Source organism: Pogona vitticeps, chromosome 2, assembly GCF_051106095.1.
Source record: "Pogona vitticeps strain Pit_001003342236 chromosome 2, PviZW2.1, whole genome shotgun sequence".
In the NCBI taxonomy this organism is placed as follows: Eukaryota; Metazoa; Chordata; class Lepidosauria; order Squamata; family Agamidae; genus Pogona; species Pogona vitticeps.
The window spans coordinates 200,966,953-200,983,694 of NC_135784.1; the positions used below are offsets into that span (position 1 = coordinate 200,966,953).

At 40.2% G+C, this 16,742-nt stretch overlaps 1 long non-coding RNA gene across 1 annotated transcript in view; it reads left to right on the top strand.

Moving 5' to 3' along the window:
* Positions 1 to 16,470, top strand: part of LOC144586506 (uncharacterized) — a 33,265-nt gene extending 16,795 nt beyond the window's left edge. Inside the window, exon 2 of the long non-coding RNA XR_013541363.1 lies at positions 253 to 16,470. This is a non-coding gene — a long non-coding RNA (uncharacterized LOC144586506). The remainder of the gene's footprint in view (positions 1 to 252) is intronic.
* The last annotated feature ends 272 nt before the right edge of the window (positions 16,471 to 16,742 follow it).

Here is a 16,742-nt window from a genome sequence, read left to right on the forward strand (position 1 = left end):
ACTGTCCAACTACTGAGATGACAGCAGACATCCTGACCAAGCCTCCACCAACAGACCACTTCCAGACCCTGCGAAGCATGATGTGAATTGCTGAAAATAATGCATGCTAGATTTAGAAGGGGTGTTGGCTAATTAACAATCTTGATGCAAATTTCAACACATAAGAGGAAGAGGCCTCTTTCACAAAAACTAGCTTGTTTATTTGTTTGTTTGTTTGCATGCTGACTAATCAGAGGGGCTTATTTTTCCCAGGGCTGGAGAAACTCCACCCTTCTTCCTCTCTTCTCCTCCACATATGTTTGGAAGACACCCTTACCGTTTACCTTTTTCAAGACGAACAACCCCAGGCTGAATCTCTGCAGCCTGGAGATCTTCATAAGCCACGTGGACTGAGAAAACAAACTTCTTTTTACTATTTTTCTTCTTCTGTTTTCTTCTATCAACTTTGAGTCATGATAACCTGCTGTACTCCTGGAATAAGGGAGTAAAATGCTTTTTTAAGCTTTATACCTAAACACAGCCTCCAGAGTCTTATTTCATAAAAGGTGCTAGTCTTTGGAAGAGGGTGAAACTTGAGTAGAACAGAGAAAGAGGGAGTTCTGTGGCTATTTCTTACATTTAGAAAGCTGGCCTTCTACTGTGTATTTTACTGGAAATTTAAGCAAGTTTCCAAAACTCTCAACAGTCTCAGAGATCCTTTTCCATAGCCCGTTTAAGAATAATATCTGTTATTATCAGAACAGTAATGGTTTTGAACAGAGGTTGGAAAATTGTCATTTTTGTTGTTGATGGTAGCGATGTTTGGATTATACCTTTCAGCATGCTACAGACAGCACAACTGGGAGTTGCCGTCTAATGAAGAAAAGAAGGAAATATCCCTTTTTGACAACCTCTATTAGTGTTGATATAATATCCCTAATGATCACCCATTCTTCAATTTTGTATGTATTTTCTTTCCACTGTGTGCTTTTCATCTTGTCCAGTCAAGGCAGCCTAAATGACCAAGACCGAGAAATTTACCTAGCATTATTGACATCCCTGGAAGAATATTTCGCTGAATTCAATAGAGCTTGTTATACCCATGAAAGAGCAGAGGACAGAAAACTTAACTTAAATTGTACTTTGAGTCTCAATTGAGCTGAAACAAAGGAGAGGGGGTTGTTTTCAGGTGTCCTCCCACCAAAACAGGAAGGGACACATTTTATTCTTTCTAAAGAAAGCCAGGAACCTGTTAAAATGAACTGGTAGTTAGTTATCTTATATGAAGCCTTGGTCTTCTTCTCCATAAAGCTGTCTCATATCCACTGGAACACCCCTGGTGTGTTAGATTGATTCCTTGATCATTCTCTTCCCCCCCCCCCTTCACAGTTTCCTCAGTCACTATCACCACAGGAGTGTGTACGCAATAAAAAAAAATCCTTGCTGTTTTCAGGGTGAAATTTAATTCTTCTTTTGTTCCAGCAAGTCTGTTTAGCTATTTTATAGAATAATATGCTTACATACCTATATATGTAATGTTTTTACATACATACACATACATATACATATACATATACATATACATATACATATACATATACATATACATATACATATACATACACATAAACATACACATACACGTACGTACGTACGTACGTACGTACGTACGTACGTACGTACGTACGTACGTACGTACATACATACATACATACATACATACATACATACATACATACATACATACATACATACATACATACATACATACATACATAAAATCAATTTTTCAGCACTCAAGTTCCATTTGCCAGTTCCTAGAATAGAGGACACCTTTGGTAATGAGAGGCCAACCTCATCACCAGTGATTAGGTGGCTGGCTACCTTCTGTGCATTCTAGCTGCCTAGTTAGAAAACATTAATTAGGGCTGCCTTGGAATACAGGCTGGAAGCTTCAACTACTTTGCAACACCATCCTTTTGATAAGGCTGAGATTTAGCCAGGATCCCAAGCTGGAATTCCTGTACTAGTTATTAGTTTTATTTGTTTCTGGGCCCAGTTTGAGAGACTGCTTTTTGACCAGGTGGTATAACCTTATACATGTCTACCCAGCACAAGCCTGTTAGATTTCAATGTATGTTTGTCCTTGTAGATGTGAATAGCATCACAGCCTAAAAGCTAGGAGCCTTGCAGATCTTAGGAAGCACTGCTCCTGTTTCTACAGACAAGCAGCTGACACTTCACTAAAAATGCTTTTCTTTCTTGAAATGAAATCTATGTGTGTGAAAAATGTGGCTTTTAAAATTGTCCATCCTCCCCATGTAACTACTATCCAATGAAATCAGAGCTCAAACAAGGTACTTTTTGAGCTACAAGTCCCACTGGCCATGGATTTCAGGAGGTTCAGAATACATAATTTTTTCAACTCTAGGGGGAATGCACCAATTTCTATAACTACTGTCATAAATCTTTACCTCCAAAGTCTGTTTTAGGAAAGCTTTTGAAACTCCTATTGCTGGTTAGTTGTTGTTGTTGTTGTTTAGTCGTTAAGTCGTATCCAACTCTTCGTGGCCCCATGGACCAGAGCACGCCAGGCCCTCCTGTCTTCCACTGCCTCCTGGAGTTGGGTCAAATTTATGTTAGTAGTTGAGCTGGTTAGTTGAGTCAAGTTCAGTTCTAAATGGCATTTAATTTCAGTTCGTCTTCAATTCCTGATAGTTTTGCAATATTTTGGCAATATTTCATTATTGTCATTCTTTTATTAGACTCTCATAGGCCTTCTTCACAAACAAATCCAAACCTGTAAGCAATCCAAAAAGTTTAACCAATCCCATAATCAACCCATATCAGTTAAGGTTCTTGCACTATGGAATGAGAAATAGCATCTATACCAAAAACAGACTTCACTGAGTCAAACTAGATTAAACTTTTACCATGTATTTAGAAGAGGTGCTCCCTTAAGTTCTGAAAGACTTCTAATTGTCTCACCTCTATATCTTAATATACTTTAGTTTGTCAGAGGAAGGGAAACACAAGCTTAATTAGCCAGTCTGATTGCTGAGGCACAACATGACTGAGGAAACCCATTGATGAAGGGAAAATGGGTTAATCAAATATCCCCTTAATATCCTCTTTGCTTCCAAGAGACATATATTCATTGAAAGACAAAGACAATTTTAGTGCATTTTAAAAAGAAGATAAACAAGTGGGTTCTGAGAGAACCATATCTTCTTCTTCCTCCAAGATGCAGTCAAATGTTAGAAGCTCATGGACAGCTGTTCATGCCTATTCTTTTCTCAGCTGATATTCAGGCAACTGGTGCTGCTAGGAAGCAGCACAAACCATTCCCACATGGGTCTCAGGAGCAGCCATAGATAATCAGGCCAGTATCAAGATGGTACAGTACAGTCAACATCTACCTCTACAAAATTGTCCTTTCTTTGCCCTCTCCCTCTGGCAAATGAGTCAATCATAAGTCGTGTTTCTTAGATATTCAGCCCTGATGTAATTACAGAAGTTCCAGTCTACTCTGGGGAGAAGCAATGGTTGTTCAAACAGTTTGTATCTGCACTGTTAGTGCACCTCCTATAGTTTCTGTCATATGGTCAGGAGGACAGGTGGGTTAAGGAAGGGCTAAATGGAAAGGAGTCTCCCATCATTGGAGTCGGGTGGCTTCAGAGTCAGTGGACAGATGAACCACTCTGGCTTTCAATCTGAGATCTGCAGGAGCTGTCCAAGGTGCTGACCAAAAAAAAACCCACTAGAAGCTGAAATAAGATTCAATACCTTGGATAGCTCCTTTTGTTCTAATTCAAAACTGAAGATTCTTTGTTGATTTTCATGGCAAGCACAGTCTCTGGAGAAATCAAAGGAACATTCTCCCACAGGGTAGCATATTGGCACCATTACTTTTTAATGTTTACATAAATGATCAACCAACATTCCCATACTCCAGGAGTTTCATCAGTGCTGATGATCTTGCCTTGACAGTAAAGGGAGAAACATTTGAGGTCATTGAGCACCAGCTAGCCTCTGCATTAGAAGATCTTTCCTTATATTATAAAAACAACCAGCTGAATCTAAACCCTTTAAAAACACAGGCCAGTGCCTTCGATCTAAAGAACAGAGAAGGGAGGAAGTACCAAGTTAACTGGGAAGACAAGATTTTGGAACATTGCCCTACCCTAAAATATTTGGGCATCACTCTGGATGAAATCCTGACTTACAAAAGCATTGTCTAAACACCAAACAGAAAGTTGCTGCCAGAAATAATACACTTAGGAAACTGGCCAAATCAGCCGTGCAAACCCACAAACATTAAGAACAACAGCATTGTCCCTGTGTCACTCCACAGCAAAATATGCTAGTGCCATATGGTATGAATCAGCACATGCCTAGGTTTAGACTAACCTCTTCTGGATTCACATTTAGAGCTTGAGAGGTATGCAGAAAACTTTTCTTCAGTTTTAGCCATCTTTAAGGGGGTTGGTGTCCATGAAGTGGATGGGTTTGGTGCTGTATTACCTTATTTATTCATTATTTGCTAGCACCTCTCAATGTACTTCAGGAGGGGCAGTGCCAGCAAATTATATACTTTTTAAATGGGAGTAGGTTTCAGGAAACCAGAAATAATCCTTCATTAAGTGCCTTCCAGATGGTCCAGCTAGAGTCTTGTCCTGGTGAGGGACACTCTTCAGCATTTATCCATTATGTAATGTATGTTGTTTTTGTTCTCCATAGGTTTAGCCCTATGGAGCTCTTAATGAATCATGCAGGATTATTACTGGCTGCCTCAAACCTACCCTTATTGAAAAAGTATTTTATTTGGCTGGCATTGTCCCCCCAGAAGTATTTTGAGAGGTATTAGTAAATGATGAATGAAATAAGGTACTACAGCACCAAGAAGCCCATCCACGTCAGCTATGGCAGGTTATGCAAACCTTAACAAGGCAACCATAGGGTTCTGGCCTGGGAAACATATCCAAAGAGTGCAGGATTTTTACTTTGTGGATTGCAAGTCCCAGATTTCCACTGTCATCATGGCTATACCATTTGGGGCATTGCAGTCATAACCCAAAAAATGAAATTTTCCAAGCTCTGCTTATTTTCAAATAAATGTGCATCCAAACAGTGCAAACATATGCCTTAGAAAATGTTTGTACTGTATAATGAAAACCTTTGAAATCATAGCTCTCAGCCATATTTATGTAGCCATGAGTACAAGCCACCCCAGTTGACCTCTGCTGGACTGGCAATGCTCCTAACAAAAGTACTTCAGTGATCTTGTTTATACATCTGAGACAAAGAAGCCAAGCAGGAAGCCTGTAATAAGACATTTAATTCAACAGCAAACTGGCTCAACTAAATGACACACAAATGCAAACAATTCCCTGAAGCACCATTATTTCTGGTCAATTATCTTGTCCACCATCACCAGTCCTTTAACCGAAGAACCTTTGGTGACATTACAAAGAATCCCTGATTTCCCCAGAATGTCTTCTGAAAACACCACTAAAATGTTGCCTGTAAATGCATTCAGTAACAAGTAAGGAATAATTTGCTGCATAGCCCAGTTCTTAGGTGTGCTCAAGAGCAGCGACGGTGATCCCTTAACAGCCCATTATGTCGTTACATTGATTCCCATCATGCCTACCAAGGACAGCCGAAAATGACAGGTGCTGGGATTGGGAGCCCATCAACATCTGGAGGCAGGCCACATGTTCCCCATCCTGTCTTTCTGTTTATGTCTTCAGATGGGATGGAGGATGGAAAATCTTGGAGTGGATGGGAAGGTGTGATGGAATAGCTGGAAAGAAGACATGCCTGGCCAGCTGGATTGCATACCTCCAGCCTGGAAGCACTGAACAAAGGCACCCCACACCGTAACATTTTGTGGTAGGCATCACTTGCAACTCTGAATAGCTTATTTGCTTGAAATAACGCAAGAGGTTGAATGTGCACTAAACACAGAGAGATGATACTTATCGCGGCTTTGTTTCTTAGTGCCAAACCAGAGGCAGGACTGACAGATAAATTGCCATTGCATTCTCTCAAAGTAATTTACAAATGCCAGATTAACTGGAAAATTTTTGTACATTTAGAAGCATTATCCAAGCAATACACAACATGGGTGGGGAAATGATACATGCATTTACTTAGACCAGAGATCAGCAGGCATCAGCCTAGCAGTTCTGACTTTGGGGGGGGAAGTCCCCTAAGATGCAGAAATCTACCAAGTGAAGTGACATAGTGAATAATGCTAGAGGAGTAAGTGCAGCCACATCCCAAAGAGTGGCTGGAGTACAGCTCATGAACCATACTCTGTGATAATGCCTCTATTAAAGTTCTATATTAAAACTATACTAGAAGGAAGGAAGGAAGGAAGGAAGGAAGGAAGGAAGGAAGGAAGGAAGGAAGGAAGGAAGGAAGGAAGGAAGGAAGGAAGGAAGGGTCATTGCTCATCAGATATCAAATACTAAATATTATTATTTGTTTATTATTGAATACCAACTGGTACTAGTTACTGAAATCAAATATCAAATTCAAATAACAAAGATGAAGATCAAATATCACTGAATGTCAAATATTGATGCTGCATACTATGCAAATGTTTACCAACTCACTGAACCTTTGAAGAACATCTATCAAAGGCACAACAGAATTGCTCTGGTTCCCCCATATTATCTTGAACACACTGCTTTAACCAGACTGAGATATGTAGGGCCAGGCCCAATTTGTGCTAGGATGAGAGACCACCAGATATTGTCTGGGATCTCCAGATAAGGTTAGGAAAGAGTTCTTGAAACCCTGGACAGCTGTTGCTAGAGGTGACAATAAAGGGCTATTTAGATCAGTGACTTGACAAGGCAACTTCTTAGTAATTCTGGTGTGAATAGCCTTGCTGACAAATTACTGGATATAAAGTTAATGATTCCTAGTGTAGACCTCTGTTGAAATTGATCCTCCTTATATTGGTTTATTCTCACAAAATTTGGACCCAAACCAAAATAAAAGTAGAAATAAAAGATTTATTTCTACTAGTCTACTTTCTGTGCCATAAATTGGGGTGTTTGTTCCGGCTTTGTGAATTGCATAGCAACAAGATCCTCAAGCCTTTGTTTCTCCTCAAATACTTAGTTAACAATATAGAGATGGGGTTATTCGTATACGAATACAAATATCCCTCTGCAGGTGAAAATAACGAAGGTCTGACCCCATGGGGCCAGATGGTCCACTGATCATTCCCCCGCTGTCACAGGTGCAGTGGCGTCTTCCTTTCGAGCTGTGCTCTGCAATAGATTAGCCACTCCTGGCTGGAGGCGGGATGACAAGCCTCTCTGCCAGGTTAACCCATTGCAGACAACAGCGCCACAGGAAGGCTTTATCAAGCTCGCGCCAGCAGCAGAATGGTGAGTGGACCACCTCATTACTTCCACCTCTGGGGGGATATTCATATAGGAATACCCCCAACTCTATTACCAAAGCAAATATGAGATTGCTCAGATGCCACTGAACTCCAATGTTAAAGAGCAAGATTACTGCCAACAAAAGAAAGCATCTTCAAGAAAGCTAATCTGTTTCTCTCCAGTGCAAGTCTTGCCTCTTCTTGCATCATCCCCATTTACCTGAGGTGCTAATGCCTTGCATAACACAGAGGGGGTGGCGGCAGCTGGGTCTCCATTCAGTAAAAGAAATTATTTTCTGACCTTTTTTGTGTTGGAGGAAAAACACAGAAATTCTTTCAGGGGCAAAGCTGCTCATAGCCTTGGTTTGCTAACGATATTCAATTCTTTTTAAAAGCAAATCAGTGCGGTGCACTCTCCAGGATACATCTGAAGACATTGGAAGGGGATATTTTTGCCTGTCAGAAAGTGGGCAATCATCTAATAGGATCACAGCATGGGCAGGCGTGCCACTATAATTAGATGACTTCTTGGGTAATAAACAAGAGGACCGATCTTGAAAACCACTTTAGACATTCCTTCTTTCAATGACTTTTGATAAAATCCTATCCCAGAGGCACTTTTCAATCCAGGATTTACTTACCCAGAAGTAGAACCTACAACATAGGCTTTCTAGAGTAGCTTAGAAAGTTACCCTCTAGAAGGATTAACATAATAACCTTCTTGAAGCCATCCATAAATGACCAGTGGTAGGATGATGCTCTGAAACACTGATTATTAGCAGTTGAACATAAGAAGTGGGGCAAAACCAAGTTGCACGGAAGTTACTTGAGCCCGAGATGTCTTGTACACACCTGGTTCTTCTGATTTCTGACCTACAGTTACAGAGGCTGGGCGTCATATCTTTGCAAACAAGGCTTTGCACTCATCCAAGTGCTTTGTAGATTTCCCCTTGAGCAAGCAGCATTGGAAGAAAAATCACATGTAGAACTGACTATTCTCCTCATGGTTCAGGCACAATTGGGTACTGGCCAGAGAGTTCAATTAGACTTAGTGTGAGTAAGATTGCAGGCTTGTACTAATCTCTCAGTCCCACTACCCTCACTGGTGCATTTGGTGGGGACACAGTAGAGGACCTTTTCTGTTGCTGCTCCCAAACTCTGGAACCCCCTCCCTCCCACAGGAGGCCAAACTGGCCCCATCTTTGTTATCCTTTTGCAAGCAAGCAAAGACCTTTCTGTTTAGACAAGCTTTCCCTTAATCACTGGCTACCTGAGAGGTGTAAAATGGAATTGTTTGTATTTTTATTGCTTTTACCTCTGTTTATGGTAATGCCTTTATCTAACATTTTAATAGAATGTTTATTTTATTCTTTTAAAATATTTGAGTAATTTACTGTTTTTAGCTCTTAATATTGTGTCTTTAATGATGTAAGCAGCCTCGGGTCCTTTTTTAAATGGAAATGTGGAGGAATTTTTTAAAAAAGTAACTGCTAAACTCTTCAGAACCCTGACTGATAGGAAATCTGGTGGAGATCTATACTTATTTATGCAAGTTGCCCCATCCTATGACAAATGAGATGCAGTAGGCAATTTACTCTGCCTGCTAAACCATCATTTTGTGTCTGAATTTGACAGGAAAACACCAGATTTTCCATGAGCCTGGAAGCTGTGCAACTCCTGTAGTAAATTTTATGCCCTAAGTTTTCAAAATGGAAATTAATTGGGCCTTGTGGTTTTATATGCCTTTAATCCTACATTTATATTTTAAAAATGCCTGAGTTTTGATGAATTGCAGGAAAATTAAGCAACTAGTTCAGTCCTTGATGGTGGTGAATTAAAAGGGGATTATCAGCTCTGAAAATATTTTACAGATCTGCACAGGCAGATAAGCATGCTTTTCTCCTTGGATTTAGGATTTAACAGATCTCTTTCATCAGTCTGACAGATCTTGTCAAAAATGATGAGACTGAACTAGATAATGCTACTGATTTGATCATAATGCTGAACAACATTTCCAAAGCACTTGGAGAAATTGTCCTGGAATTCAAGTCAGTAGAAGGAGGGGGGGAAGCAGGGAGGGACATATCTAATGTTATTGTTAGAGGGTGCCTCCAGCTGTTCAACAAGATCGGGCTGGTGAAACTTGATATTCTCAGATGTTGTGGACTACAGCTCTCACAATCCTTTATCATTGGCAATGGAGGCTGGGGATTATGGGAGTCAAGGCCCATAACATCTGGAGTGCCAAGGGTCTGAAATAGTTCCTTTCCACCATCTCTTAGCAAACATAGCATAAACTCTGTTTACCGCTGGAACACATCTGCAACCAGAGGATCATGCAACTGTACAATCAAGGTCCATTTTGTCTAATCCTCTGGCAATAGAAGAAGCATTCCTGCCAGGTGATATTGTTTTGTTTTCTTTTGTTTTGCACCTACCCTGTGGTGGCTGGTCTTTTGACCGTAATAAAGTTTTATCTATCTATCTATCACCTAGGCTGTTTAAAAAAAAACCTCCCAGGAAGGAAGGTACACTGCTTTCAAAGGTAATCTGTTCCACTATTTGACTAGCACAGTTCTTCCTAATGTTTGGTTGAAATCTCTCTTCATGCAATTTGGATCCACACGTCTGGGGTTCGACTTTCTGGAGTAGTGGTTACAAGCCTGCCCAGGAAATAGGAAGCCCAAATTCAGATCTTGCCTCTCCTTTGACTTCCACAGACCACCAAGATGAGCTATTTTCTCTTGGCCTCAGTGTCTCTACCCTCCCCATCTGCAGTATGGAAGATAATGAATTTCTTTACATGGATAAAGACGTCTTTTTTATAAGGCTGTCTGGTTTTATAGGTGAGCAAACCAAGCCTGTTTATTTTCTAAAACACCTGCTCCTGATGAAATTGCTAGGACTGGTTCAGTGATATGGACCAATGCAGCTCCCATCATCTTTGAATTCTCCTTGGGGATGTGGCTTCAGAACTGTTCTGATGAGCACCTGCGATTTAAGATTTACAGCCTGATCACTGGACTACGGTAAGAAACGAGGATGTGTTCAAGGCTACCATATGACCTTTGTAGCAGAACTGGGCTCAGAATCTGAACATCCTTCATCAAAAGCCAACATTCTGAGCACTGCCATACCCCACCTGCTGCTGAAATAAGGCAGAGCCACACTTGAGCTTTGCTGGCAGTATGTGACAGCTGTCATCCACAGAATCTAACATCATAGCCCATGGAAGGGAACAGGTTTAGCTTTGATGCTTTGCTGCAAACACACCAGAGGGTAAACTGAAATGGCATGCCATTGCATTTGCATCTCTTCACGCTTCCACCAAATGTTTCTCTCTGCTGGAGGATAAGCCAGAAGCAGAAAGCAAAGACAAAAAAATTGCCCTTAAAATGTCGCAGGCATAATACATTTCTCAGTTCCCAAATAGCAGCTACAGGATTGTGTGTGGCCCAGAATCTTTGCAGGGCACTACATTTTATGAGCAGAAGCACTGAGGAAGAGCGACTTGGCAGCAGGGCCTGGAGGCAGCAATACATTTCTTAACTATTAGGAAGAGTACGTTCCCCAGAATTAATAAATGTTATTTACAGATCTCAAGCTCAGCTGGAGGTCTAAATCATCCGGCTTTCTTCGACACTAATTTTGAGTGTGTTGATCTGGTTTGGGTGTTGTTTTTATTAAAGTTTTGCCATTTTATCAATCATTCCTGCAGAGGCCTTTCTTGTGGAAGGAAGAACGGTCCCCGCTGTGTTTCTTTTGATTGCTTTATTCTACTCCTTTATGATGCTTGTGTGATTTGCCGTGCCCCTGAGCCGTTGTCGGGCTGTTGTGTTTCCTTCTCTTCTCTGGTTTGATTCCCTACCATATTTACAGAGGATGCTATTCTGAAAAGTACTTGCAACAACAATTTGCATTGACGATGCATTTTTCTTATTGAAAGGTTATTCTCAAAAGAGAAAAAGAGAGAGAAAGCCTAGCTCAGTCTGGAGCTTTGAAAAGTTACTTTTAAAAAACATAAGTCCCAGGGGCCACATCAGGGGAGGGGTTTTAGGAGTTACTTATCCAAGGTCTGACTGGATCGGACCAGGAGACTATTCAATTCACAGCATCCTGTTCTGAAAAGTGAATGGCAAGCCTGATGCCTCTTAAAGATCCAGAAGCAAGAAAGAAGAGCAATAGCTGTCTTCTGCTGATGTGACTGATATTTAAAGGGAACTGGAGGTAATACATCATAACTCACAGCCATTGATGGCCATATCTTCCATTAATGTTGAGTCACCTTGTGACGCCATCTAAATTGGTGACTAGCAATCCATCTTGTGCTATCAAAATTTCCTGGGGTTTGGTAGAGTTGGTGCGAGGAAAATTCAGGAGTGCGGCCTTAATAATAATAAGCATTCCTTCTGATTATGCAGCAGATAAAATGGTTTGGTCAGGAACCTACAGAGCAGCTTGAACTAGTCTCCTTTAGTAGACCACCTCTGTACCACAGCTGACACTTATTTGTTTCAATGCATTCACTCAAGAGATTCAGATATGAGTACTGAACTTAACTGCTTAGTTTACTTCATTATAAACTAACTGATTAGTTGCATAACTCAGTGACAGAACACTTCACACTGTCTTCTGACAGATTAACTCACACACAGAACATGAACTGAACCCTGACTGACTGTTTTTAAAAGCAAAATGGGGAGAAAGAACTCTGAGGTAGAGAGGGAAACAATTGGCGGCTACAGTGTTGACTGACAGCAGTCCCTGTCCAGAAAGGTCCCTCTCATCCAAAACCCCTTAAAGGCATCATATGAGGGTGCAATATGTCCAATATGTGAAGAAATGCTTGTTTTTATCTGTCATGAATATTCCACCATTCAGTATCACTGGAGGGCTTCACCTTCTAGTAACAGACAGAGAGAGAATTGTCAGTTTTCTTCACATCGTGTATCCCTCTCTACACTTCTATAATTCCCCCCCCCTTTTTTAGTGTTTTTAGAACTCCATAGCCCCAAACCAGTAATCATTTCTCAGAAAGAAATAGGTTGAGTTCTCCATTTTCTCAGTTTTTAAGCTCTGAAATATCTCTTTTGTTGATCATTCTGAGTTCCATAATACGTGTTACTTTCTAATGAGACAAGCAAAAAATTCTGAAAACCAACTGAAATTCAGAATTTTTTATAAAACAAAAAAACCCTCCACAGCATTATAGTTCTACAAATATCGTTGGCTAATAAATTTCCTTAGTGAAAACATTTGGTTTAAGCAATCTCTAGGCTAACTAGGATACTGTAACATGTTTTCTACTGTTTATTTTATCTCACCTGCACACAGGAAGAGAAACATCAAGGCAGATGTTTATTTCTTTGTGTTAAACAATGAACAAAAGATCTGTTCATAAGGCCAGATAATCAGCAAGGCAATCACTGTTTGCAACCACTGAAGGACGCCTACTGAAGTAATGTGGCGCATTAAGACATTCCAAAAGTGGAGAACTGATAGAAAAAGTAGGGAGATGAACTCCACTTCAATATCACTGCCTTTCTACTGGCCCAGTTAGCCTGGAGGCGAGAGCTAGATTTAAGTGATTTTATGCTGGCAGTTGTTTCAACATATTGGATTAAAGTTTCTCCCACCGCTTGACATTCTGGCACTACAATTAGAAAATAATACTAGAGTACAACAACAAACCTCCCATTCCAGCTTGGAGGATTTGTGCATAGAAACAACTTTGCAACTGGAGCTGGGTAATCTCTAAAGATGTAGGTATATGACTACAGCTCCCATAATTCCCAGGGATGGGAACTCATGACTCACTGTTGAGTCTGACTTAAGTCACACTGGTGACGTAGACTCAATTTGGAGTTTTTTCTTTGAAAGATTCTGACTTGACTCACAACTCAGACCCATTCTTCCAGTTGCGTTGCTATATTAGGAATGGCTTCCCTACCTGTTCCTGCTGCCACACCCATCATCCTCAGAGCCAGCTGCTGCCTCCAACCAGACATATGCCACCCAGCTCATAGGCCAGTGGACCTCGGCTTGGAAGATTTGCCAGTATCCCTGGTAATTCCTTAACCTGGGTCATACTGGCTGGGTTTCTAAGAGCGAGAAGTCCAAAACATCTGGAGGCCCAATGTTTCTCCACACCCTGCTGTACATACAGAACCTCTAGCTGGAATGGAATGAGCTTAAATAGACTGATAGTGACGGCCATTTTAATTACTTTAGAGGTCTTCCTCAATCTCCTCCTCTGGCACACCTGAACTCAGAGCAAATAACTAGGTAGTCTGAATAAATGCCTTTCACTAATAATGAAAGTAGGAGAGGGATAATTTCAACTGCTTTGTAGTATAACTGAAGTTTTTAGTTCCTTTTATATTTCCGAGCCTTCTGTGGCCTCACAAAAGGGCAGAGAAGGACCATCCCATAGCTGCGGTGCTGTTTTTACTACACTATGCTCTGGAGTGGATGTTGAACTAATGATGAGGCAGATGAGATGCATAAATGTTTTGGGATGTATGGTCATGTGAAAAAGCACATACACCCTCTTTGAATTCTGTGGTTTTACATATCAGGACATAATAAAAGTCATCTGGTCTTTAGCAGGTCTAAAAATTAGGTTAATACAACCTCAAATGAACAGCAGCAGATGACATATTACACCATGTCATGATTTATTTAACAAAAATAAAGCCAAAATGGAGAAGCCATGTGTGAACAACTAAGTACACCCTTACTGCTTCCATAGGAATTAAGAGGCTAAGTAGCAGCCAGGTGTTGCTTAACAAATGCTATTGAGTAATTGTTCATCAGCAAGTGTGACCACCACTATAAAAGTGAAGTTTTAGCAGTTTGCTTGTCGGGAGCATTCAGGTGTGTGTTAACACAATGCCAAGGAGAAAACACATCAGCAATTATCATAGTGAAGCAATTGTTGCTGCCCATAATCCAAGAAGGGTTTCCAAGGCCATTTCCAAACAATTTAAACTCCATCATTCTGTGGTGAAGAAGATTATTCAGAAATGGAAAATATTTAAGACAGTTGCCAGTCTCCCCAAGAGTGAATGTCCAAGCAAATTCACCCCAAAGTCAGACTGTGCAATGCTCAGAGAAATTGCAAAAAACTCAAGAGTTAGCATGTTAAATGTTCATGACAGTACAATTAGACAAAGGCTGAACAAATATGGTTTGTTTGGAAGGGCTGCCAGGAGAAAGCTTCTCCTTGAAAAGAAAATGGCTTAGGTTTGCAAAGTTGCATCTGGACAAACCACAAGACTTCTGGAACAATGTCCTTTGAACAGATGAGGCCAAAGTGGAGACATTTGGCCATAATGCACTGTGCCACATTTGACGAAAACCAAACACAGCATATCAGCATAAACACCTCGTACCAACTGTCAACTACGGTGGTGGAGGGGTGATTATTCTTATTTTGCAGCCACAGAACCTGGGCACCTTGTAGTCATTGAGGCAGCCATAAACTCTTTTGTATATCAAAGTTTTCTAGAGTCAAATGTGAGGCCTAATTTACCTAATTTTCAGACCTACTGAGGACCAGATGATTTTTATTATACCCTGATATGTAAAAACATACAATTCAAAGTGTATAATTTCTTTTTCACATGACTATAGGTTAGCACCTGTACCATTCATATTTTTAAAGTAAATTAAAAGGTAACTATTTTAATTATCCTGGAAAAAAAGGGTTAGTCTTTAATATTCTATATATAATGGGATGCTGTGGAATTATAACAAATTACTTTTTAATATAACATTCCACATTCTGTTCTTAGCTGTGTTGTTTTAAAACCAAACATGCAGTGCTTGACTTGGGAATGATCGAGGGTGGTATCAGCTTGAATTGTAAAGATCTCCCAATCCCCTTCCTAACTTGGGCTGTTCAACATGAATATGTCATTAATTTTTAAAGGGTATTTTTTTTTCTGAGTTCACAGGTAAGCGTCTTTGTCAAATATGCTCTGACTGATGGCAAATGCTCAAATCTTTTGGTTTTTATTTACCAGGACAATCTCCAACTGCTTTCTTATTCTATACAGCAGAGCAACTGATTATTTTTGTCTCCGCTTTTGGTGTTTGTACTTGTGTTTCCATGTTTCATGACCAAAGGATCCCTGTGCTTTTGGTTCCTTGAATCTTTGAAGCCTGGACATCAGATCCTGTCCATCACCATCAAAGCCATCCTCTGAACATCAGAACATTTCTTTTATGTGATTCACACTGAAGCATCTCACATCATGCATCTTTCTGTAAATCTTGCTTCAAAGCTTGGAATGTTACTTTGTGAAAGTAATTCATGGAATAAGCCATGATAAGGGCCAAACAAAGTAACTTATTACTGTTAACATTACAAGAAAATTCATGCTTATTATCTACTTGTTCCATTTTTCACCGCTGATTAGTTCTGGGGGTGGAAATCCTCTAAAGTGTAAGAAAATTGACTAAAATTTGAAAATAAACATCTTTCAACATGTATCAGAAACTATTTTAGCTCTCAGAGAAGTTGCAAGAGAAAGCAGATGAAAAAATAAACATTTCACATAGAAAAAAAATAGGTGTTACCAGTTGTTAACATTATTTATTGAAGGAACACAATTATACCCTTTTTACCTATATAAAAGCATTGCAGTTGTTGTTACTACTGGCATTGTGTCACATTGCTTAGTTTAAAAAAAATTTCCAGAAGAAATGCCAAAAGGACCTTCTTCTCCCTAGCAGCGAAAATGTAGTCTTATTTTAGCCAGCAGCTCAGCTCACATGCAGAGTGGGTTGTTTCCATCACACACAGACACATTTTCCCATTCCTTCACCCTGGCAGAATTTCAGGGAAAATTGCCACACTAATTTTCTGCCACCTTCTCCCTTTTCATAATTTATGCTTTAATTTATGGGTGCCTTTAATTTTTAAAACTTTCCATTCGTTCCATTAACATTGCTCCCTTGAAGATCCCTAGCAGTGGTGGCTGATTACATCTAACTGGCCAGCTCTCCCTGCTGTCTGATGGCCCAACTACACATTACGTTAAGCACACATTTCTCAAGTGTTCTTAGAACTAGTTATTCCCTTTTCTCTTCACACCTTTACGGATTGGTCCTGCTGTGTGCAAAAACAGGGATTCAAGTTCTGCTCCTTCCCTGTACACAGCAGTCCTGATGTGTGCAAACTGCTCTGGGCATAACGCTCAACTGTAGCAGTGTGCCAGTGGTATAGTGGAAATGCACTGATTTGGCTTTATTATTCCTGCTTCCAAGTCCCTCCTCCACTCCTCTAAGTCTAAACAGCATTAAATTGTTCAAACACTTCCATCCCTACTGAAATAAAAATATCAACATGCAA